General features: G+C 34.6%; 1 protein-coding gene across 4 annotated transcripts in view; it reads left to right on the plus strand.

Moving 5' to 3' along the window:
* Positions 1-26,299, plus strand: part of NLGN4X (neuroligin 4 X-linked) — a 164,310-nt gene that overhangs the window by 122,239 nt on the left and 15,772 nt on the right. The gene's annotated exons all lie outside the window — the stretch shown is intronic.

Here is a 26,299-nt window from a genome sequence, read left to right on the forward strand (position 1 = left end):
ATATAGAGTAGGTTGTACTTGTTTTTCATTTCAATTATAAATATCTTCCTTAGACAAACAAAGTCTTTTATCTTGTCACTTATTTTTACATCCCTTTTTCACATCAGAAACCAGTAGGACATCATACTGTCCTTTGTAAAGGCTGGGAATGAAGAGAACTGAATTTAGAATTTTTTATATTAAATAAAGTGCACATAGATATTCTGTGATATTACTGGAGTGAACAAATTTATACGGTTATTTTCAATATCCAGGGATAGAATACAGATAATTCCTAAGATAATATCAATTTTAAAAACTAATTTGAGTAAAATAAAAGGAAATATGATTACTTTGTTGTAAAGAAATTCAGTTCTGAGCCGTTTTCTTATTTCTGGCTAAATAATCATTTTCCCACAAAAATGCAAAGATGCAGTTTAGACAGCAAAAGTATTCAGTTATATTAAAGATTCAGATGCTAATTAATATTTGATTTCAAAATTGAATTGTAATAAATTTCAAAAATTGTCATAATTGTCCCCTACTGATATTATTTGGGGTGATGGTTTTGTTTTCTTTTCGATCTGATATAAGATTATTTTTAAGGAATAATTTTGAGACTTGTGTTGATTGGCCTACTTAGGCTTCAAATTTTATTTATGGGAGAATGCATCAGCCACAGTGATGTGCACAAATCTGTCTGTTTCACAGCTAAAAATGTGCATCAGTGGATTTTAAGTACTTTAATTCCTAGATAGAAATATAATCCAATGGATTAGACATCTGAGCTGTTTAGAACATTTTCTATTTATTCCATTCTCTTGCTCTGGTGAGTCTCCTTTATTGCTTCCTGCCTCTTGCATTCCTGTTTGTTCAGCTTAGTGTCAGTAGGAAAGCAAATTCTATAAGAAGGATTTTTTCTAGAATGCTCTTTGGCCTAATGTTTGGGACACTCTTCAGTAGTGCAGGAAATGGCATTTCAGCATTTCAGTTCCTATATTGTTGAACAGAACTGAGAATCAGAGAAAGAGAGCTTATTTTTATTTTCTGACACCCATGTCAGCTTCCACTGATGACTATAGAAGTTCATGCAATGGATTACAGACAGTGGAAATATAAGGATGGAATTCAGTCTATTCAACAGAGATACTGTGTCCATCATATATTCCATGGCTTGACTCAGAAAGACAATTTAGTGAAATGACTAGCATTTTCTTGGAAATATCGGAAAATACAGAAAACCAATATTTATAATACATTCAATTGCTATGCTAGAGATGTCCCTTTCTATCTGCCTGGGTTTTCTTTGGTGATTTGTGGGTTTTTTTGTAAGATTATTTTGAACTCTATGTGAATATAGAGGTCTCATTATGTTGTTTCACAATCCACATATTATTTATGTTGCTTTGAAAAGATCCCTGACTCAACTATTTCCACCAACTCTACCCCAGTTGACCCCTTTTTTTTTTGCATTATTACTCCATTACTTTGGCGCTGGTATACTGGAGTTGTCTTTGGATTTTTGCCTTACGATGTTGCAAAAGGAGCAACATTCTCTGCCAAAGTAAAATAAAACAGCTAGGCTGATGTAGGTAAAATACTGCCTATTTACATCAGCAGAAAATTTGGCCAACTTTTCAGCCATTTATGTTACAAACTTTATTAATGCAAGGTTATTGACTCCCTCGCTTTATCAGATGATGAACTAAAGCCCCAGTACAGTTAGTAATTATAATAGCCACTAATTTACCCACACAGGGTGTTGGTCTGAGGCTTTGAATCCATGAAGAATACCAGCTGGCAATATTCAGCAAAATGGTGCTTCCTAGTAGAGGGATTTCCCACCAGAGCAGTTTGTCAGTGCAGCTGTTCATCATTATGTACAGTCAGTGATCCTGCAGCCTCCATCTTTTACATAAAATGAAATGTTGCATGATTCCCCCCCCTCAGAAACACTGCTAAACATCCACAGTCTTTGTGCCATCTATAAGTTCTTTATGGATATGTGAATATGAAACATGAGGAATTTCTATTCTATTTTTAAAAATTATGAAACTTTCCTATACAAAATCAAATTAAATATACCCATTGAAATAAGTCAGCATTTAAACTTTAAATTGCCCTTAAGCTTAAAGTGGATGTGTATTCATTTCTAAGAAAATGTTGCTTCTCCTTCATTAAAATAAAATATGAAGCACTATCAAGAAGAAATCTTCAGTTTACGCACTCATATTCACACCTATTTTCCATTTTTACTGCACAGAATTGTTGAAGTTTTAAGTGCGGCTTTCAAATATTACTTATGAGTATTTATTATTCATCTCAGCTTTTGGACAATATACCTACTCAAAACAGTTTTGAGTAATTTACTGTTGTGATAATTGAGAAAAAAATGACACAATATAGTAAAATGATCAAATAAACTACTTGGAAACTGAAAATGGTTCTTTGGGCTGTGACATGAAAAAAAAAATGCAGGATTAGAGTAACATCTAAAATGGATATATAGCTATTACTTCCCCTCCACCCCCTAGAATATTTCACATAACAGGATTTTCCACTGATTGTTCTAATACGTAAAATGCCTTCATAACCATATCAAAATATTCTAAATGTGTAAGTCAAATAAATTGCATGATTTTGTATAAACATCGTGGGTAAAATCCTGACTTGACAGAAAACAACAACAAAATGCTTCTTTGTACTAAATAAAACCTACTTAAAATCTACTGAAGTTAGTATCTACTGAAATAGTGCTATTGCTACTATTGCTAATGCTATTGTGGTATTATTTAAACTGTAGTATTTTGGTGCTAGATACACAGATTTTCACTATCACAGAAAATTGAATTTGCTATCTTAAAGATGCAAGATTCATGCACAGCACATTCTAGCTATTGGCAGGAAAATATATTGGTATTTCTCACAAACACTAAGCATCATTAAATTCTACTGATCTTCAGAGATGTAAGTTCTATAAATGCTACTATTTTTATATTTTTGTGAGTTTTGAAATTGCAAATCTTTTTTGTGTATAAACTTTATAAATTTTGCTGTATGAGTTCCTCTAATAATTCAGTCAGAGGTTCATCTTTTAGATGATCTATTTTCCAAGACCAAAATTCTAATTTCTTTTTGTGCTTTGTATCCTTCTATATAAGACTTCGAACTCACAATATTCTTAGGGATGACAGACAATATCATGTTTCATAGTACAGAACTGTTAGAGAATCTTTTGAAAAAGTGGAGGGAATTACTTTTTTTTTCTTTAGTTTATCTAAGCAGATATTTTTTGTCTGCTTAGGCTTTGGTTTTGGAGAGTGGGTTTGTTTCTTTGTGGGAGGTTTTTTATTTGTATTTTGGAGTATTTTTTGTCTGTTTGTTTTGGTTAGTTGGTTTGGGGTTTTTCTGGATTTTGTGTGTATTTTTTTTTCCTTTGGGATTTGGATGGGAATTTTTGGTTGGTTTTCGGGGTTTTTTTGGGGTTTTTTTGTTTGTTTGTTTGTTTGTTTTTTGTTGTTTTTTTTTTTTCTGTAATCCTAGTATGTAGGCTGAATATATGCTAAAGAATATGGCTAGCCTTTGGTGGTGTCAGGTATTTGTGGTCCCTTTAGGTAGCACTTGTCTTTAGGATTAATAACATTTTATTCCTGTGGGACTTACAGAAATGATACCTGACTCTGTTAGAAAATGCACAGACACACAGTGTTAAGCTTTCCCTCTCCTAAAATCTTATTTTAGAGAGGCAGTCACAGGCTAATGAAATGAGGATAGCAGAGGCACATGGTGAAAAGAGTAATGGATTATAATTTATTTGAAGAGAAGTCATTCTTAGGAGGGTATTCTGGTGGAAAGAAGTAAGAAATAGACAAAGGATGATAGCTGAAGGGAATGTGCTAAAGAAAAGACAGGCAAGAGAAATTAAGATGGGGCAGAAAATTTACAAAAATACAGACAAATCTCATTCAAAAACTGCTTATAATTTACATCCCTAAATTTGGTTTCTATATACCTGCTTCTACTAGTCTGATTTCTTTATTGTCTTTGCTCTCCTGGAACAAGCATAGGACCAAGGACAAATGTTTTTATATCTAGGGAGAATTTTAGTAGCTTGCCACAAGAGAATGTCAGTGGGAAGTCTCTAGGTCTCTAGGCTGTGCAGACTTTGGTTTGGTTGCTTGTGCTCTGACCAGTTTTAACTTTTTCAATCTTTTCTCTGTGTGCAGTGTCTTGTTTGTAGACCCACCAATCATTATCATGCCTAAATAGCATAGGAATATAATGGAATAGCATGGAAAGGTGAGCTAGCTACTGCATATTGCCAAACCAAACAAAAAAACCAAAGTGTATTTCTGTTTTGATACAAATGGCCTATCAAGTTTTTCAGTGTTATATTAAATCTTCGCTCTTTAGATATTTCTAAAACATGCCTTCCACAAAAACTCAGTGTTGCTTGCTTATAACAATACTTGACAAAGAAAGAAAGAACAAGATTCTATTTTGTAAACACATTACAAAAAAAAAAAAAAAAAAAAAGAGATGAAGAAAGATAAATCACAGAGAATCACACAGAATTTGCTGAGTTGGAAGGGACTCACAAGAATCATGGAGTTCAACTCCTAGCCCTGCACAGGGCCACCCTAAAAATCAGACCATGTGCCCGAGAATGTTGCCAAATGCCTCTTGAACTCTGTCAGGCTTGGTACTGTGGCCACTTCCCTGAGGAGCCTGTTCCAGTGCCCAAACACCCTCTGGGTGAAGAACCTTATTCTAATATCCAAAATAAACCTCCCTTGACACAACATCAGGCCATTCCCTTGGGTCCTGTCACTGATCACCACAGAGAAGAGATCAGTGCCTGCCCCTCTGCTAGCCCTCACAAGGAAGCTGTAACTGCAGTGAGGTCTCCCCTCAGTCTCCTCTTTTCTGGGCTGAATAGACCAAGTGACCTCAGCTTCTCTTCATATGGCTTCCTTTCAAGGCCTTTCACCATCCTTGTTGCCCTCCTTTGGACACTCTCTTAATAGTTTAATATCTTCCTTTTATTGCAGCACCCAAAACTGTCCCGAGTGCTCGAGGTGAGGCCACCCCAGTGTAGAGCAGAGCAGGACAATCCCCTCCCTTGCCCAGCTGGCCATGCTTTGCCTGATACTTCACTGGACACGGTTGCCCCCCTGGCTGCCAGGGCGCTGCTAATTCATATTTAAGTTTCTATGGACCCTCAGGTCCCTTTCTGCAGCACTGCTCTCTAGCATCTCTTTTCCCAGACTGTACATCCAGGGCTACCCCATCCCAAGTGCACAGTCTGGCACTTCTCTTACTGAACTTTTTATGGTTGGTGATTGTCCAGCTCTCTAATTTGTTAAGGACTCTCTGCAGGACCTCCCTTCTTGCCTTTGAGAGAGTCAACACCTCCTCCTAGGTACTGCCTGTGAACTTAGTATCCCTTCAAGTGCGGCATCCAAGTCATGAAGAGCACAGGGCTGAGGATGGAGCCCTGTGGAGCCCCGCAGGTGAGAGATCACCAGTCTGTCACCCCATTCCCTGTAACACTTTGTGCCTGACCTGTCCGCCAGTTACTCACCCATCGCATGATGTGTTTATTGAGAAAGGGAAAGATACAAGTTCTTTGTTCTTATAACAGCAAGACTTGTACTTTTTTTTTCACTCATGAATGATTTAATAACTGTAGGTCTTTCTCATGTAATTTTTCTTCTCTGTTTAAAAGAGTTTCCTCGAGGAGTTACAATTCATTTATATAAGATATTAAGTACACAGTTAAAGAAGCAGAAAGACTTTGCTATTTCTCTTATTTGCATACATTTATTCAGAAAAATATATAATAATTAATAATTTATAGGAGGCTTCTAAGAGTCTCCTGTGGAAAAACAATTTCAGAAAGATAATGTGAGAATACAACAATATCTCTCCCACCATAGGTTTTTTAAAAGTCCTGCCAATGTTACACAAATTTAATCTTTGGTATAATCTAGGTTTCTGTAACAATTTCACTCTGAGAGCACAATACTACAGAGGGCATTGGTAATGCTTTGTTTTCTGTGGAAGTCAGTTAAATATAGAAATAATCTGGCCATGAGTATTTGTGAGGGATTAGGTAGCAAATAAAGTGGGAATTGAAATAAGTATTTTTACCAGAGAAAATAAGTAAAGCAAGAACAAAATGACTTTTAAGCTTAAAGATGTCTAATAGTGGATATGGAATAGACATCCAAATGTCATTATTGTTAAGTGTGTATACTACTATTCTCTAGTGTCAGTTAAGAATTGAACAAGAAATGTTGCTGGTAATGACCTGTGTACATAGTATAAATAATTTTCTAGCATTGAGCACAGCAGATTTACCAACAATCTCAGAAAATAATTTATTTCTCACAGTAAAATTTATTTCCAGGTTTGAAATGCATGAATTACTCGTTTGGACAAATTTGTATTCCCGTCTTCATAAGTGAGACAATTTGTATTAATATCAGAGTAAATCTAAACTGAAGGTAAAAAAACCCAACAACTGTAAAGGAATATCCCCACTCCCATTTCAGCTTTATATATATATATATATATGTATATATAAATTAAAACTTCCAATCCTTCGGCTATATTGTCCAGTACAGGAGTTTGTGAGAGCTCTGAAGATCCTGTATAAAACTCATTGTATAAATTCTACGTTTATAACTGCAGATGCTCATACAGCACTCATGTATTTTTGTTGTAGCAGCAGCTTCAGAAATTTTAAGACTCTAGTAGCAATTCCTTGCTATTAACTGCAGCACAGAAGAACTAAAACAGAGGCTAATAACTCTTATCACATCTAAAAATGGACAGAGCTGTCATTAGGCAGTCTCCATTGACTGACTCCAAAAAAAAGCTAGATGATAAGATTCAGCAAGGTTCTTAACCTTAGTAAAATTAGATGAAGAGGAATCCTGTTCTTAAAATCTTCCCTGAAGTTTCTAATTTTGGTTAAGCTCTTATAGTACCTTAATACCTTTGTTTGAGCTTAGGTAGACACATAATTTTCATCACTCTGAGCATTTTGAGGCCCACTGTAGAGAAAAGAATTCAGCTCTGTGTCCTCATTGCTTGCTGCTCTGTGTGTGTTCAGACCATACGCATAAGAAAAGTCATAAGCAGAAAAGGATGGTAAAACTTTGAAAAAAAATACAACAATTGAAGACATATCGTTTCCAATCTGATTGTCACTTTCTATGTTAAAAATGCTGGAAATAAAAATTACTTCCCAAAATGACTGGGAACACATCAAAACTGTATTCAAAGTTTTAACTGACTCACATTTTTTTAATATTCAGGGCAAGAAATTACTTTTCCAGTCTTAATGGGGCTTTGAACTGACACTGACATTTTGATGCATGATGTTTTTAGCTTTTTTGACTCCTGTGTCTTCTAGTGAGAGCTGAAAAGACATTTAAAATATTTAGTGCTCTACCTAATGCCACAGAACAATGTTAAAGCTCTAATTTCATCTTTTAATGGAATACTCCTGTGCTAATAATATGATAATTCGTTATTGATAGATAATTCTATGTAGTCCCCGTACATAGTTCATATTACCAATAATTATGGTCCTTATTTTTTGTTTTATTCGCAGTTTTAAATGAAACTCTCATTTGTTTTAAGGAAGTTTATCCTGAATTAAAACTACTGCATCTGTTATTTTGTTTATTTTATCTAAGTCTTCTTGAGTCAATGGGCATCTTTGTAGGGACTTGCATGGATGTGGGATTTATGCCAGTGAAGAGTGCCCTTTCAGTGAAGCTTGAGAGAATGGGGCTCACTTCCAAAGATTTACAGACTTAGGCTTGATCTTGGATTTATTCTCAAAAGGATATAAGGATCCAAAGTTCAGTTTTATTATGTTGCACAGTTATGCCTCATTGCTTTTTCTGTAATAGAGGGATAATTACAGTTTCTCTCACAAAATGCTCAACTTATCTGTCTGAAGTCTAGGGGCAAAATTTAAAACAGGTAAGTATTTATATTAATGGCTAACTGCTATTTTTGAAATCCCTATTCAGGTACAGCCTAATCCTTTAAGAAGCAAGATCTCTTTCAGCTCTCAATAAAAAGCTATTCACAGAGAGGGTTTCCCAGATCATTTTAGTAATACTCGGAAACTAGCCTTTCATGGGAATAACTAGGAGGGAGAGAGAGAGAGGTTAAAAAACATACATGAAAGGCCACTAAAAGCTGTCCAATGACAGTGCCTATTGCCTCAAAGTCCAGTTTACAGTATCCCATCTATTCTTGACTTCTGATACCTTTTTACAGCAAAAGCAAATGAAATTATGATGGTTAAAATTATACATTTTGTAATTTAAGTGATGTTTTAATACTGCTGTGGATGAGAGGAAATTCTTCCATATTCTCCCCTTTGCCCATAACTCAGTTCTGGAATATAAATAATTTATTGTTGTTTACCACTCATGAGGAGTAGTTTTGCAAGAATTTTTCCTTGGAATTTTGAGGGATATAGTCCTCATCTATAATGGGATCAGTACAAAACCCTCATTATGTTGTTAATAATACTTTTGCATGATGTATTTATAGTTATGTCTCTTGTCAGAGTTTGCTTCCACATTGTTGATTTTATGCTGACCTTCCACTTGACTTTCCTCTATTTAGGGCTAATAATGGCAAGTTAATAATATCACAAATATCTTTATGTCAAACGTAAAATGCATCTTATGTAAGAGATAATACATATATATATATATATGTAACATGTATTACTGTATTCTGCACTGGTATATTATGATTGCAGTATTTCTTTGGAATTTTCATTTAATACTAACATTACTTTTTATGAACTTTCAAGTTTGGGTCATTTTCTCAGGAATAATTCTCATTCTTTAATTCCTGTGATCTTATTTACCAACCTGTGAAACTTTTTAGACAGGCAAAATTTACTCTGAAAGGAATGTTGTGCTGTAGTGCTTCTCCTGAGGTCTGATAGATTTGGTTACTGCCAGACACAGACTTGGTTACTGCAGACACTGAAAATGCTGGTTAAAAATTAATTCTTTTTTCTCCGTTCTTCATTCCATGACATGTCTCAACATCCTTTGGTTCTTTGAAGGAGTTGAAATCTAGTTTAACATACAGATTTGAACCTTTTTTTTTTCAGTGATTTACATTTGTGATCTAGATCTAGGTCTTTATAATTGTGCTTTGTTTAAATTAAATTATTATTTTTATATTTTAAGTTTTGTTTCTCGAAAAATCTACTAGCAAAGGGTAAATTTCCATGTAAAATGTTTTTATTTGCCTCAGTGGCAGGAGGAACATATAAATATGAATATGCACAGCATATCAATAATATATTTATTAATTCTGGTATATTCATGGCTCAGTAGCAACATAGAATGTGTTACAGTGTTTGTATTAATAAAAATTACTGATCTAGAAGCAATATGGGCTTCTATCCCCCTCCCCCTCCCCCACTCACCCTGAAATGTGTTAAAAACCTAGTCTATTAATTTTTCTATTATTTTTCTCAGAACATCATTAATGTTTTATAAAAATTGAGTCATCATTAGAAGAAAGTAATCGTCAACTATACTTGTGGCAGCCCAGAATCCCAGTAGAGGACACCAGGGAAACTGGGTTAGCTGTAATATGCATTCAGTGGAAATCATAGGCAGAGCTAATATCCACTTTGTTATGAAACCTAAACTTTTCCTTCTACATGGAATTACTGGGTTTTTTTGCTGCTGTAATGAAAAGACAACATCTCTCAGAGATTTTGAGAGAAGCACAAATTCTTATAGAACTTGTGATTTAATGGCATAAGGTAAGGCAGCTGAACTGCCATCCTAAACAAGGACAAGATGAATGAATAAACTATTCTATTTTATTGTAAAGGTGATTAGAAGTTGCCATATGAAAATCACTGTTTTATTATAGACCAACAGCAGTACCCATTCACAACATTGTGATCTGCCTCTGTTTCTGGAAGTGAAACAATACATTCCAGTGGCTTGCCTCTGGTACAATCAATGGTAGAAGGGAAGGGATTTTTGGTCAGGAAAAATATAGCTTAAAAATTAAACAGTTGCATATTAATAAGAAAAATTGAATGGAAAGAAGAATTACTTCTTGTAAGAAAAGAAGCTTCCATCTATGTATGACATTGAAATGCTTAATGAAAGGGTCAAATCTGATGAGGGATTTCTTATGCTATAACTTTGCTTAGTGCTGCCAATCTAATTCTCACTCTAAGGATATGCCCCAGTAACTGATGCTGGTGAGTTTATAGTTAGCTATATCATCTAGTAGTTGTACACAGGGGTGAATATGTACGTTTTAATGGGTCTGTAGTAATTTAAAATGAATCATCTCTTGGTCCCAGACTAGAATATAAACTTCCCTTCTTTATTGGTGGATTGAAAGATAATCTGTGTGTGTTAAAAATGTGATAGTATCGTCATAACATCTTCAAAATTGCCTTTTAGTAGGCAGAGGTGTTTTTTTTGTGAAATAAAATAATTCCTCACATAGATTTTGTGCTACTAGATCTGTTCTTAGAGGGGTTCTATCAACATCATGTGCTCACCTTTAGATTAAAGTATCAACAGTACTTCCTCTTTTAAAAAAACCTTCCATGTTTATATCTCATTTGAATTTGTCTCAGTTTAGCTTACTGCCTTTTTGTTGTTGTTTTTGAGACTTTTCCTTGCCAAATAAGTGACATTTTGTAATCGCAAATGTCTTTTTATATTGAAATTAAGTTTTATATCAATCTTTTTGCAAAACCTCAGCAGATTTGGATTCCAAAATCTAAAGAATGGAATTTCATTATGTGTGTATGCCTTAAATGTAGTAGGTACTTGTTACCCTTAAGATTAAAGAGACATGTAAAGATCTAACTCAGCTCTCTACACTGACGATATTTGAAACTAAGAGAGATGAATCCTATTTTTTTTTTTCTGTTCTAAAATTCTGCATTTTTGGCTCATTCTTCATCCACATTGTTAATCTCTAAAAATAAAAACCTCAGAATGGATTACAGTGTTCCTCATAGGGATGAAGTCATCTCTCTTTTCTTACAAACTGCTTCCTCCTTAAATATCCAAAGATAGCATCAGTTTATCACACTGGAATCTTCTCTTCAGTTGCTCTAAAAAAAAAACCCCAGCCCCTTGGGGCTTTTCATTGATTTGTAGGTTACTGCCCATTGCTCCTCTCACATTCACATACATTCCAAAGCTATGGCTTCCACTCCATGCTCCTGCGTAAATTTGTGCTTTGCTGTGGATAAATAATTTTTGTATGAAGGAAAAAGAGCGGAATATTAAGTGTATTTGTAGCTTTCTGCCTGAGTGTTTTATCCCCTTCAGATCAGTCGTCTGTAAGATTTATCATCTGTGATTTTCTATTTACTTTCATTGATGAAAACATTTGCTTTGCAACATGCTGAATTAGAACTGGAAGCCGTATTCTTCTTTATTCCATTATTAATTCTAAAAGTGGTTTTCTGTGTCTTGGGTTTTCAGTTTCTCTACTCCAGTTTCTTCATTTGCAAAATAAGGGTAATTGAATTTTCTTACTTTCAGAGGCAGGGCACCAATAAAGTACCATAACATGAAACAAAAACAAAACCAAAGAAATTAAAAATAAACAAACAAAAAACCCAAGCAAACAAACAAAAAACCAAAATGTTGGGAAGATATAAGAGGTGAAGAGAAGGCAGGACAGAGTGATATAAAAGTAATCACAGAAATTGCTCTGTAGACCTACAGGCAGCAAAGGCTAGTTTGACTAGAGAGCATATACACAGCTGTGTGTCTCTGCCACACCTTTTCCATCAGTCCCTTTTCCAGAAGAGCAAAGCAGTAGGGATTCACGCTCTTGTACTTACTGCAACCTTAATTATCTGAGCGATAACAGAAGAAACACTGACATAGACCTGTGGTAATTTAAGACAAAATCTCTTGATATTAATCTATCAAAAAAAATCTGTTGGGATTTTTTTAACCCAATTTCACACATTCTATTTCACTTGATATGAAATTAAGTCTTAGGTTCTAAAATTTGGTGTAAACAGGTCGGTTTTTTTTTGTTTGTTTGTTTTTTTTTTTACATCCAAATTATGAAATTAGAAAATTGTGAGCCTGGAAGTACAAGGCAACTTGACACTCAGATTTCTATCCCTCTGTGTACCTCAAAAATTCTGTTAAATGGAATGGATATGACCAGAAGTTTAAGACCCTAGAAGCAATAATAATGGTGCACTAACAAGGAAGTAAAAATTCTCAGATCATCCTTTGAAGATGAAGAGCCTTGTATCCATCTATTTTCTCATTGTAATGAAGATTGTGTATATTGAGATTTATGCTTTTTAGGGGGTATTTTGAATGTCTGTGGGTTTGTGTGTTTGTGAATGTGTATGTTAAATATTTCAGAACAAGAAAACATCAATAATATGCTGAACTTCTGTCCAGGGGGTTGGGTATTTTCCTGATTTCTAGTCTTCATTCTTAAATGCTATGTTTGGTATCAAACTAAAGACAAAAAATATATCTGCACTGATGTTATGTCCCTAAAGCTCTTTCTCAGGAGGATAATGACGTGATAAAAAATCTTGAATAAAAATAGAGGGAAAAAAAATTAAAAACTGTGAATGGGCTGAATGACCCACTTAGAAACATATTTGGTGACCTGACATGAAATAGTTAGAGAATGAAAAAGGCACCGCTAAAAATTCTGCATCCTTTTGGGAGCCCTGATATCTTCAATAAGAATATCTGTACAAAGACTTGTTGTCACAAACAGACAAATAGTGCTTGTGAGTCATTGCTTTGATTCCAAAGTAGCACGCAAGCAAAATTGTCTCTGTTCCTAGTGCAACAAATTCAGCAAATGGTGACAAACAACTCACCAGCTTACATAAAAGAACACACTAGCCAGGGTAAGTTAAAAGTTTCCTTAATTGTTAGGTAAAATACCAATTGCCACTACCTGTTTTACTTCTATTCATGTATTCTGTATATATTTGCATTGCAAAAGCAAAGCCCTCTGTATATTACAAAGTGTGTGGATCTAATACAAGCTTTCTAAAAATAATCTGAAAATTATTTTTAAAGAGCACATTCTGTAGTAAGCAGTGCTGGAAATCCTTTCTGTTTGTAGAGATGTTGGGATGTTTATTTGGTAGCACTGCCTATTGGTTACTTGTGTTTGATTAGATGTTGAATCCAAACACTATCTCTATGGTCCTTGCAAATGCCTGACTTCATGTTTAGCATCTATTCTACAAAAAATAGTGTTTATTAGTAAGGCAGTCAGTAGAGAAAGTTAGGCAGCTCTGGAGACCATAGGAAAGACTGGCTTTTCCTTAGTCAAGTTTTTCCTAATTAAGACAAAGCAACCATCTTACAGGAAGCAGACACTGCTGAGAGCCTTCCTCTTAGGAATTGGTAAGGCTTGCATTCAGGAGCAGTCAAAACAGCTATTTCTCATCTTACCTTGAGAGTATTCATACAAGATGTAGAAACCTGTTTTACAAACTTACTCATCCCCAGAAGAGATATTCCAATTGAGGATAGAATTTATCTTTCTGGTGAACTGGGGTGACTTCAGACAGGCTAGAAAAATCCTGAGGCCATAAGACAAAGAGGCTAAAGGAAGCTGTGCGCATGAATAATGGAAAACTTTAAGAGATGGGAAAATAATTAAAACTGATCAAATAAATTACTTTATTTATGTTTCATTTGCATAATTATTTAAATTCCCATGGGAAAAAAGACAACAAACCAAATCTACGAGGCAGCCCAGAAGGTAGATTCTACAACTTTCTCCCATTTAGCAATTTGTTTTTGTTACATTTCCTTTTCTAGCAATAAATATCACTTAGTGAGTTGAAATGTTTGACAAAAGACAGATTTGTATTTTTCAGTTTGTACTTACTGAACACTAAATACACACAAACATACACATACACACACGTGTGCTTGTATGCTTATATGTTCATAAAAATTCCACTGGAGACCAATATGTAGGTAAACTTAGGGCAAAAAAAGTATAGTTCAAATTAAAAAGAACAGAGGGAATTACAATTTCTGTTTAATAACCATAAGTTATGAAGTTCTGCAAACATAAGTGAAATAATATATTAATGTATTAATTTTCACTTCATGATGGCTATTTAAAATAAGAACAAATTTGGAGAAAGACTATTTCTTTAAAATTATAAATTTTAAATTGGAAAACATTAGATAAATGTGTGAGTTGCGTGGATGAAAGATGCAAGATGCTTTGCATCATATTTATGTCCAAATAAAATCAGACCAGTAAGTAGAACTAGAAATGTTGATTGCCATAGTTCATTGTCTTCTTTATACCAAAAGTCTAGTGAATAGACACAATAATCCATTTAAGAAAGAGCTGGTGAAATGCTTTGACTGTAAAAGAAAGACCATAACATCCTGCTGGAGTTGTAGGTATCTTCAGTAAGAATGTTTTTATTGTCACAAGGAATGGTAACAAAAAAGAGCAAAGAAGGTTAAGGAAAATACTCCAATAAAGAATTATTTTCATCTGTGATTGCTTTGTTTGTTCATGTGTATTAGTTATATAAAGTAACCTTCTGATCTGTATCTAGGCAACACAGAATTGCTCCATTTTAATAGTAAGGTATGAACGTAAATAATCATTTTAATAGACACATACTGCAGAAGAAATAAATTACTGGTTTACCCTTCTGTAAAAGGTAAAGAGAAGCAAAAATTGCATTTTTTGAAGAAAGGTTCAACAATAATTAGATTTATTAAAAACTTTCAACAAAGTACAAGCTTAAATATGAATAAGTGCTTTAATTTTGTCTTTAATGATGTAATTTGAAAAAACTTGTACACAATCACCCACACTTTTGCTTTTCTTCTCTGGGAGGAATAATTTCATTCCTATCAATGCTTCACCTAGACAGATGAGAAACAGTGACTTTTGGGAATCCAAATATGAAAATAAATTCCCAGTGCTTTTTTACCCCCTCAGTTTATTTAACACTTCACAGCATTGTATTGTATTTCTTGTCAGTATTCTTTAGAAGCAGGATAGAATGAAATGGAACAAAAAATGTTGTGTCTGGTCATTACTAGATATTCTTCCTTCTGCAGAACATTAATCTAGGGACAGACATCATGCAGCAGGAGTGCTTTTAATGTGTTAATGTTTTTTGGTTTTTCTTTTGTGAACTCTCAGAGGACTGAGAGTCTTAATTTTAGGATTATGTTCTTGAATATATGAAAATAGAGAGAAATATGAAGTATAAAGATGTAGAAACCAGCTTAAAGAGCATAGCCAAAACTGCAAAATATGAATTCCTACCCTTCAGAACTGGTTTCTAAAGAAGTGATTATTTCTATTACATTCACTTGTTGAAAATAATAAATAGAAAATTATTGGTTTTATAATACTATTTTGAAACATTCAAAATATGAATATTTAGTATTGTCTAATTTTTTTTTTCTTCATAATAACATTTGTGTCATAACCAGAATAATTTAGGAGGAAGACAACAAAATCCATATACTCAGCATTTGCATTTAATAAAATAAGATTCATGTGTGTGAATCTAGAAAAAATTTGAGCTTTTCTGTATATTTAATACATCTTTTAGAACTGTTTCTCTTAATCTTTTGCTATGTTAAACAATTTGAAAGCATCCGAATTGTTCTAAGAAATAAATAGTTTTGGCTTTATAAACAAATTAAATCAAAGCTTTTCAGGCATCTCAGATGCATCTGCTGTGAAGAATCATTTCAGAAGATCTGTCTTTTTCTCACTGGAGTAACCAAAGTAAAGTCTAGATACAGTCATCATATTACTAGTTTATAAAATTCATCCATAATTTATTTTGCTGCAGATTGATTTCTTTCTTCAACATTTATGCCTTCTACTGCTGGTTGGTATTTATCATATTCTTACAACTACTTTGCTAGAATTTGAGCCCTGAGACCTCTTAGCTTTACTTGTTTTGTAGAGGATCTCAGTTGCCTTCAAACACATTGAGGATCATTTGGAGTAGAAATTAGCAGAGACTCAATTTTTAGTAGTGATGTATTGAATGCAGGTGAATCAAGTGTTTGCTGCTCTAATGCATGTCAGCTAATGCCAGGAGAGCTGGATGGATTCCACAGGAATAAGAGTCATCTGGGAGATTTTGATAGTATGTTTCATTTTCTTAAAAGAGGGGGTAGCTCAAATTACCAAAGCATGGGAACTGCTGTCACAACCTCGCTCAGCCCTGACGGACAGCAGCAGTTTATGCAGCTGTCCCTCTGACCTGCACTGCTTCCCAGGTGAGTTCTCTGTAATTTCCATCTTTCTTGTACTTTCCTTAGAGTAGTAACTGATCACCTTCTTCCCTGCTCTTTCAACACCACCTTGCTGGATTGGAAAATGAGTCCCTTCTGACACCCTTCTGTGGGTGCCTCCCTTGCACCCCTGGTGGCACATATCAGGAGGAACTGAGGTGGTGCTTGTTATGTCCTTAAAGATAATTCCTATAAAATTTTTCTTGTCTTGTGAAGAGTGATTACTTAGTGGCTGATCAGAGCAAGACTGTGACTCAATGTTCTAATTTGTCTTCTAGAAAAGGTGGTGGTTTCTTTTTTTTTTTTTTTTTCTTTCTCTCCTGCCGCTATCTATAATAGAAGATTTTCTGGAGACTAATCTTTACAAAAGTTCGCCTCTGTGAGTAGGGTCCTCCTACAATTCATATCTCTGTCTGAGAGGCCAAATTATTGATAACGTGAATATTTTATAGCAACTGATTGAGAACTGAATTTGCTTCTGAAATGTGTTGTTTTGAATATGACAACAGTGAGCATTGGGGTGATGAGATGGAAGGCATCTCCAAAAATCATATCTGACACTTGGGAATTGTCACTTCCTAATTTCCAGTGGTCTCTCAGAAATCACCAAAACTGAATCCATCCTGGAGAAAAAAATAAGAGCTAGAGCACAATTTGAAGATACTTAGAAATCCCAAAAATTTTTCTAAAGACAATTCTAGCTTAGTCTCTCTATTCAAGTATTCTTTATTCAAATTTTCTCACATGGTCTGCAAATCAATATATGCATATGTAAACAAAAACAGTGTAATAACTGAAACCATCACTATTAGCTGAACAAAGTAAGTGTATCCTGAGGTTCATAAAAAAACCCCAAACAAATAAAAAGGATAATAGTAATGCATTACTGTTAACCTTTATATTGATTTAGTGCTATAAAACATATATTATTAATCAGAGAAGCACAGAAGAAAGCACCAAAACCCAAACCCAAGAATAAATATATTAGTGAGGAAAATCTCACATTAGCTGGAACAATAAATTAAACAAATCTAATCAACATTTCCTTTTCTAAATTATGAATTTAATAATTGAAAATCTAATTCCTCCCTAAGGGCCATAAGTAATTCTATTAGGAAGCTGTTACATACCACTTAAGGATGTTTGTGTGATGCCTATGAAATGGTAGCTATAGTACCACAAACTCAGCTATCAACAAGTGGCTCATTAAAATTTCCAAAATTTTAATGTTGGTACTTTCATCTTATTTTAAAGAATAAGTTTTAACTCCTTTGTTATTACAACTTTTAAAATCAAATTACATCCCCAATGACATGAATAATAACATACAAAGAGAAAAATACTGCTAGATAATAAAAAGTGAACAATGAGTAGGACAGTCTCCCATTAGGACCACATTTCATAGAATAGTGGTCATTTCCACCTGCTAATTTATTTTAATGGTTATTTTGTTATTTATGTATTATATTTTTATGTTTGTTATTTATGCATTTATATAGTATTATTGAGAATAAACCTAACTGAATGCCTTGCAAAATCTCCAATTGACTAAGAATTGCACAGTCAAATCTTTTAAATCATCAGATTTTGGCCAAAACTAGTACAAAAAAGAAAAAAAATATTTCACTTGTTATGATAATGTCTTAGGACAAGACTAATCATGACCTTCCAAATTTATTCAGAGCTTTATAGAAAACATATGATATAATGTGCTAAAAACAATCAAGCAACTGCATGTTTTCATTGATTGGAGCATAACATATTATTATCTTCAATATTTTTTTCCCCAGTTGAGGGAATGTCCCAGATTAGAAAAAAAAAAAAATCTAATTTATGACTCCACTTTATCAAAGTCTTCTGGCAAACATCATAGTTATATATGTTTTGCTGGTGTTTCTCTAGAGTTGCTTAAACTTAGAATAGTCAAAACATACTTTAAAATATCCTGATCTCTGTTTAAATGATTGGATTACTGAGGCTATGAAAGCAATAAAAAGGGGGTTATATATATAACTGAGAAGAGGAAACAACACGACCCAGTGAAATAACTCATTATGCCTTGCAACAGAAAATGGTACCTAAGAGGGTGAGGATTGTCCATGGAACAGAAGCGAGACCCCTGCTAATGATCACTTATTAAGCACCACCCTTTTCCCTGTTGTCAGTCCTTGCATAAGTCTGCTGTCTGAAATCACACTTCCTTTTCTAACTGGTGCATGATGTCTGGCAACCCAGTAGGCATGTAGTTTTGGTAAATGCTGCATTTTTGCTTTTTCCTACTTTTTTCACGTTACCTGGAATACTCTGCCTAGCTCTGGGGCTGCCAACCTAAGGAGAGCATGGATCTGTCTGAAAAATCTAGAGAAGGGTCATGAAGATGATTGGAGAGCTGGAGTACCTCTCCTATAAAGACTGACTGAGAGAGTTAAAGTTACTCAGCCTGGACAGGTGAAGGCTCCGAGAAGACCCTGTAGCAGCTTTTCAGTACCTAAAAGTACTGACTACAAGAAACCTGGATAGGAGCTTTCACAGGTGCTGTGATAAAGCAGGGGGTAATGGCTTTAAACTGGAAGAGGAGAAATTCAGAAGAAATTTCCTGCTGTGAGTGTGCTGAAGCACTGGAGCAAAGTAAGCCCAGTGTTTGCCCAGAGAAGCTGTGGATATGAACACCTCTGAAAGTGTTCAAGGCCACATTGGATATGGCCACATTGAGCAGCCTGGTCTAATGGGTGCCGGTGGTAGGGGGTTAGAAATTTTATTTCTCTTAAAAGTAACATTGCAGAAAAGCAACAAAATATGTTGGGCAACTTCTTTTCTTAAATATGGAAGAAAAAAAAATTACCTCATGAAGTTCTTAACATTAGCATCATGAACCCTTTCTTTCTCATTTTCACAGTGGCTAGTAAGCACTTGGGTTTTGACACCAGTATATTAATGCAATAATATTGTCAGCTTGGTCAATTGGTGTTTTTCCTACAAAGAAAAAATTACACTTAATATCCCATAACCCTTTTATTTGAAAGATTCTAACCTTTTGAAGCTGATAATTAAAGACAAAAATCCCCTTGCTGTTTTTAAAGCTGGTGCTTACCATTTATGTCATGCAGGTTAACTTTCCTGTCATTTTTAGGAGTAAACCTAATGTCTTTTTATGTCTTTAAAATATGTAAAATTTCTGTGTCTTATTTCTCTTTTATGGATATACAGCTATAGATGTTGTCTCTGCATCATAATATTGATTGTTTAATTGGAAAAAAAAATCAAAAGTATGTTTATTTTGCCTTAGTTTCATGTAAGTTTCATCTATATTTTGTAATGAAAATAATAAAATCATTTCTAGCTTTCATAGACCTATAGCACCTCTTCTGGATGAGACAGGCACTTCTACAAAGTGACCAGATGCTTTTGTTGCCTTTTTCCCAACCTGGAAATGAAACTCAAGATAATTTTAGTAAGGAGGTAATACAAAAGGGGCTCTTTATTTGAAGGCCTTCAGGAGCAGTTATGGAAAGATGTCCACAAAAGCCCACCCCTACAGGAATGAGTACACATATATAGGTTTTAGGAAATTAGCAAAATTGATAAAAAGCACCAATTAGGAGGACAAGTGGTGATGCAATCCCCGCAAGTCAGGCCTCTTCTCTGGAGCCCCCTCTTCAGCACTGGCTGTACTCTGTCCATGAGAATGTATCTCAAAGAGTTGTTCTTGGCCTTGGTTCCCAGGTAGAGCCAAGATAGCACTGGGGCCTTGTACCTCCTGGGTTTGGGGCTCTGGAATTTGTTTTGTCTTTCTGCTGAGGGAAAGGCCATGGAAAAGTACTGGGAAAAGTAGCTACTAATACAACAGCTGACAGAGTTACAAATATATGTGGATTAATACAAAGAATATATAAAAGAAAAAAAGGCAAACGCAAATGGCATCACTTCAGAAGTGGAGATTGTGCCATAGCTGTAGAATACTGTACTAGGACAGGTGGGAATTAAGGTTCTTAAGGTAGGAATTAAGGACTGAATTAAGGTTCTGCAGAGCAGCCCATATGACACTGTGGTTTGTGTCTATAGCTAATGTAGTGCTGATAACAGACTGATCTTGTGGTTGTTGCTGAACTGTGCTTACACAGGTCCAAGGCTTTTTATTTTTCCCATGCTACCCAGAGACAATAAGTTGGAGGTTAACAAGAGTTTGGGAGGGTGAGCAAGAACCAGGACAGTGGACCCACATTGACCAAGCAGATGTCCCATGCTGTATCATCACACAGAGGACACAAGACGTGGTGTGTGTCTGACTTCCAAGTAGCTGTTGTTCAGAGACTGGCAAGGCTTCAAGCTGCTTTTGGGAGGTGTCAAATGTTGTCCTTTCCTTTAGTTACTTTTTTCCTCTTTCTTTCACTTATTGTGCTTTGTCTCAATCTATAATTTTTCTTGTGCTTGTTTTTTGTATTTCCTCATCTGAGAAGAAAGAGTGTGTAACTTCATTACTGTTCCATAGGTAGACATGGCATATTTTTCTTGTTAAATGCCTTTGGATTTGACCATCTAGATCAGTGATTATGAAATATTTTCAAATCATAGGCTGATGACACCAGATATTTATTGCACAATAGCTTCAGAGCATTTTGCAATGAACAAGGCAAATTTAAATGCAGTTTAAGTTTAATGTACTAATTTCAATTAGATTCCTTAAAAACATTTCATTATAGAATATCATAATGGCATGACAAAAGGAAACTGTTGATCTCCCTGGTGTTCTGATAAATTTATGTTAAGAAGCTTTTCACTGTTTAGAAATATGCATAAAAGTAGGTTTTAAATCTTGTTAAAATGTATCCTGTTGTCTTTTCTCATTCTTTTATTGCTAAGTGTTCTTATGCACATTTATGATCCAGAACATTTTCAAAAGACTTTTATATATTTAAGATTAGATGTTTTACTGAATTGCAAAAAAAATAGATTTTCGGTTTCAGTACTGAATCAATATAGAAACAAATAATATTCTCACCTCACCATCTCTGACCTATTCTTTTGTACTGCATGTAGTAATGAGATGTTCTTTCTAAACAAAGAGATTGATGTTTTACCTTCCCAGTAGAAGTAATTGAAAAGAATCCATCAAGGCAGAATCAGAAGAGACTGTTTTCTTAAGCCCAAGCTAGAAAGTTGAATTAAAAGCACCACTGTCCTTTATATTTTAACATAATCTATACACTCATATAAAAACTATAAGCTGAGTTATTTTCACTGCTTGTTTCTCTTCACTTACCATAATCTGAATTAAAATTTAAATGAGTGTTATTTGCAGCTGGATATAGTAAATAGCCATAGCATGCAGAAATTCCCTTTTGTGACTGCTGCTTCAGAATCACACACTATCCTACTTCTCAAGTTTCTGAATATTAAAACATTTGTTTTGGCAGAGCACCTGCAAATTTCAAACCAATTTGCAGCTGGAGGAAAGGCATTGTTGTTTTGTTTTCAGGATGAAGAAGTCTCTGTGTAACATTATTTCTTCACAGACCCATACATAGTCAATCGACAGTCCTCTCATTTGTTTTAGTCTCTAGGTAGAAATTTCAGGTGCAGCCATGATGCTTACTCAGCTTTGCATAGGCCAGTCATGCTGCAGGAGTTTGGGTTTTTTTCTGCTAAACCTGTGCCAAGGACACCATCACTCTGTCTTGCATCCCACCAGCTTTTCAGTAATGTTTACATCATACTGTTAATAGAATCAAAAAAAACCAAAAAATATATAATTATATTGATTCCAACCAAGCTATCATCCAGCCAAACATCCTGCTTCCAAACACTATTGGGAATGTTTGGGAATGGTTAGGGAAGGGCAAGCATAGGTCAAACTTATATGATAATTTCCTCTGATGCTTCTCTATTCTCCAACTATTTATATTTCAGGATCTTCCTGAACCAACTGTAGTCTCTATGTGCTCAATAGTCCCCAGTAAATTTTACTTTGCATTTGAACTGGTTTACTTTTACAGTACTAAATATGATAGGTACAGACAAAATTTATTAGACAATATGAAGGCTCTGCTGTATGCTTGCCATTTGCTCTTTGCTTTGAAAAGGCCCTACTCTGGTATTTCACAAATATAAACAAAAAAGACATGATTGTATTCCAAAGCACAGTCTCCAGTATCTTATTTATATTGCTTATGTCACAGTTCTGATCAGTTGCTGTACAGATCAATCTTTATGTGTCACCTGACAAACAAACTGCAGCAGGCTATTGGACAGTAGTCATGAAAAGGCATAAAGACAGAAGAAATGTGAACTCAGAAAATGCAGCAGAGGCTTAAAAAAGAGGACTTAAATAGATCAAAATGCACTAACTTGTTGATTTTCTATAGATTTCTTGGTGATTAATTTCTCATTGTGACATCTTGGCTGTTTAATGTTTCTTAATAAGTTTGACATTATTTTTTGTCTGAGGGCTGTGTCTCAGAAATTAAACATTTTGTTTTTAAGAAAACCTGTGAAGGGCAGAAGTTGAAGCAAAAGTACTTCATTTAAAAAGAAACGTATGTTTCATTTCAAGATATACTTTTAGAATTGATTGTAGTACCTAGTAAAATTCATGATAGAATCAAGTTTAATTTTTCATTATTTATATTTTTCCTTCTTAAATAGAAAAAAAAATATAATATGGTTGATTGAATTTCTGATTTTATTTAAATCTGAGAGTCAGTGCAGTTTACCGGTACCAAAATGTATTTGTAAGTTTTGATACTATTTTGAGCCAGTAATATAATACCAGCTTTCACCAAGGCAACCTTATCTGTTTCCACTAGGAAACAGTCCTTCAACTTGGGGTTTGGAAGGGAGGGAGAGAGAGGGGAAAAGGCACAAAGCAGTGGAGGAACATTCACAGTTGAAATTTAGGCTTTCAGACAGCTATCAAATTGATTTGATATGTATTAGGCCCATGGGGCCAAAATATGAAGATAAAAAATGGACTTTTCCTGCGGTGATGTAATATTGGGTATTATTGTGTACAAAATGTAAAAGGGAAGTTGTGTAATTATTCTTTTTAAATAATTTTAAAAGAATGAGAAAGTAGGTCATATAAATTTTAAAAATGAAAATTACTGCAAGATTACAGTTATCTTGGTGATTTTATTTATCTCTAAGGGTGAAGTCATAGTTCTCAGATTGTAATTTACGATCTTTAACATAATGGTGTTTAGGCAGTTTTCTCCATTATCGTTATTTGTTCCTAAATCTGCATATGTTAAATTGAAGTCCTGTGGTTGGGAAAATATGATTTTGATCCTGACCATGTTTACAATAGTGTTTTAATTCAGATAAGAGTGTATTTCCACAGAAAACCTCAGTACTGTCACCACTCCTTGCACATTGTTTCACGTTGCAGAGTTTCCTATAGCTTGGGCCCTTCCAGGTGAGCCTCAGCTGGAAGATGTCCTGCCCCTTATGCACTGTGTCCATGAGAAGTAATTCATTCAGCCCATGGCCAGACAATAGCTTGCTCATGGTAAAATAAAGTACATGAAATGTGTTCAGTGGACAGGCGGCCCACTCGTTCTCTTTAGACTGACTCTTGAAGGTCTGCCAGCCATACTAGGGATGTGTAGGGATGGCCTCCAACCACTAGACAAGGCTGGAGCTGAACAAAAGTAAACTCTCTGGGTGGATTTTATGGATATTTTTCTCTTCTACTTGTCCCTGTGGATCTCTGCATAATTATTTGGTAGTAACGGGGTAATATCACCACTAGTATGTTCAGTCTTAGTATCTCAGTGAGATTTTTGTAGCATATGGGAAAACCAACCACAAAGATAGAACTAGGGATTTCTTTTTGTCTAAGTGAGATCTAAAGGAGCCTTGTGCGTAGCTTTGTGTCTTCACTGTGTTATCAAAACAGTGCAAGTGACAGCATGTAGCTTTTGAGTACATGCATTTTTAAAGGTTGTAGAAAAGGAAAATTCCCAGTAATTTCCATTTGTAATCTTTTTCTCCTTGACCATTTCTATCCAGTAGCTTAAAACTAAAGAATTTTTCTTGAATGCTTTCCTTCATAGAGTCAGAGAAAAATAACAACTGTTATTTCAAGAACTTCAATTTAAAGAAGCATTTTTTTCCTCCTCACCAAAGTAATATAGAAAAAAGCCAAAAAACTCTTAGTGTTGTGTATATCCGGACAAATAGTTACTATTTGCCTGAATTTCTTCAAATAGCTTTGAAGAAATATTTGATTTGGTCATCAGAGCATGAAAGAAAATATATCCTTGGAAAGAAAAGACAGATTTATGAATTCAGTTTGTGTAATGTGAGACTGACTCTTTGCCATGGTGATTGGTTTTTAAATTAAGAAAATTTGTTCTTGCAATTAATGAGAATCAGCAGACAACTGTGGAAACAAAAAAAAAATATTCATCTTTTGAACCTTAGATATTCATTGACTGCAGTTTTATCAAGTTCACCTTTTAGAACATTTGGTAAGAATTCAAAATTAAGAAGTTCAAAAAGCTTTAGTTTGATGCTGCTAGTAGAACTAAAACAGGTTTAGGCTTTGAATATTAATTACCATTCTGCTTTAAAGGTTACAACACTCTCTTTATCCAATGGATGTCATAGTTCTGATTGACTAAAGCCTTAATTATAGAGTATTATAGAATATTGCAGTGAGCTACAGCAACAAAGCCAGCAAGTGGGTTATTCTTTCTTTGACAGGCTTACAAAGATAATAAAGGCATGTGAAAAAAGAGGTAAAACACATCTGTTAAAAAATAAATTGAGACAATTATGGATTAAGAGTATTTATTTTTTCTCCATTTGCACAGAAGAGAAAAAAAAAAAGGTTACTGCCATTCTTACAACTGTGCTTTCCATTAGTAGAGACTTTTTAAATGAAAAAACTTTATCGTGTTATTTAGAAATATCGATGAGCTTTGCATTCTGTTTCCTCCATTATGTGAATACCTTCCATCATGTGTATTTTCATTTTTCCTATAAACAAAAAATTATTACAGTCAGTGCAAAGAGATCTGTTCTCCTTTGCCAAAGCCTGGGAAATGTACTGCAAAGTCTTTTTTCCACTAGGGACCTAAGACTCACCTTCCAGTCAGGAGCATGGAGGTCTTGTTACAGCAGGCTCACATGGTTTATGATAACAGACTCTTTCATTTCCAACTGCACCAGACCATAGATCTCCTAAGTCCTGGGTCCCCCTTCTAGCAAATTCTTTTCAGCTAATAATTAGCTGGAAAAAAGCTGCCAAGTGATGTCCTTGTTTTGTCTTTGACAGCTGTCACTAGTGCCTAAATCAGTAATGTCCATCTGAAAACTTCTCTATGCTATAAGGTATTTCTAATAGACTTCTGATTTTGCAGTTGTGTAACAGGCAAAGGTCTGTGGGAGTTAAACAGAGGACTGTGAGTACATGGCTCGATGTGGTAATTTGGACATAGCACAAGGTCTTAACTGTGAATGATAGGCAGCAGGGATAACTGCAATTTTTCGCCTTAGCTGGTTTCAAAAAACTGAAATTAATCTCAATCCTAATCTTATGGGCATTTTGTTCTCAGTTGCAAGACAAGCAGCAAACATGTCATGCTTTTTTCCTAGAATCTGATAACCACAGTTCAGGAACAAAACACAGCAGCAAAGGTTTTCCTGCAATTTCCAAAGAGAAAGACAAGACCTGATTTGTTCAGATAAAATCTCCCCACCAAAGGCTATATTGCCATGGATTTACCTGCTATCTTCCTAATAAATATCCTCTGTGAAGCTGAAGTGTAATTTTTTTCCCCTAGGCTTTTTCATATTCCTTTTACTATTTACTTCAGCCTTTTTTTTTTTTTTTTCTGAGTACATTTATCCATATCAGAAATTTAAAGAGCTATGTAGTTCAGGACAATTTTGGTAAGAAGTATTTAAATTAATGTGTTAGGGAGTGTTGTTTTCAGTCATGGACTGTTGTTTTCAGTCATAGACTGGCT

This window comes from Vidua chalybeata, chromosome 2 (genome assembly GCF_026979565.1).
Source record: "Vidua chalybeata isolate OUT-0048 chromosome 2, bVidCha1 merged haplotype, whole genome shotgun sequence".
NCBI lineage: Eukaryota > Metazoa > Chordata > Aves > Passeriformes > Viduidae > Vidua > Vidua chalybeata.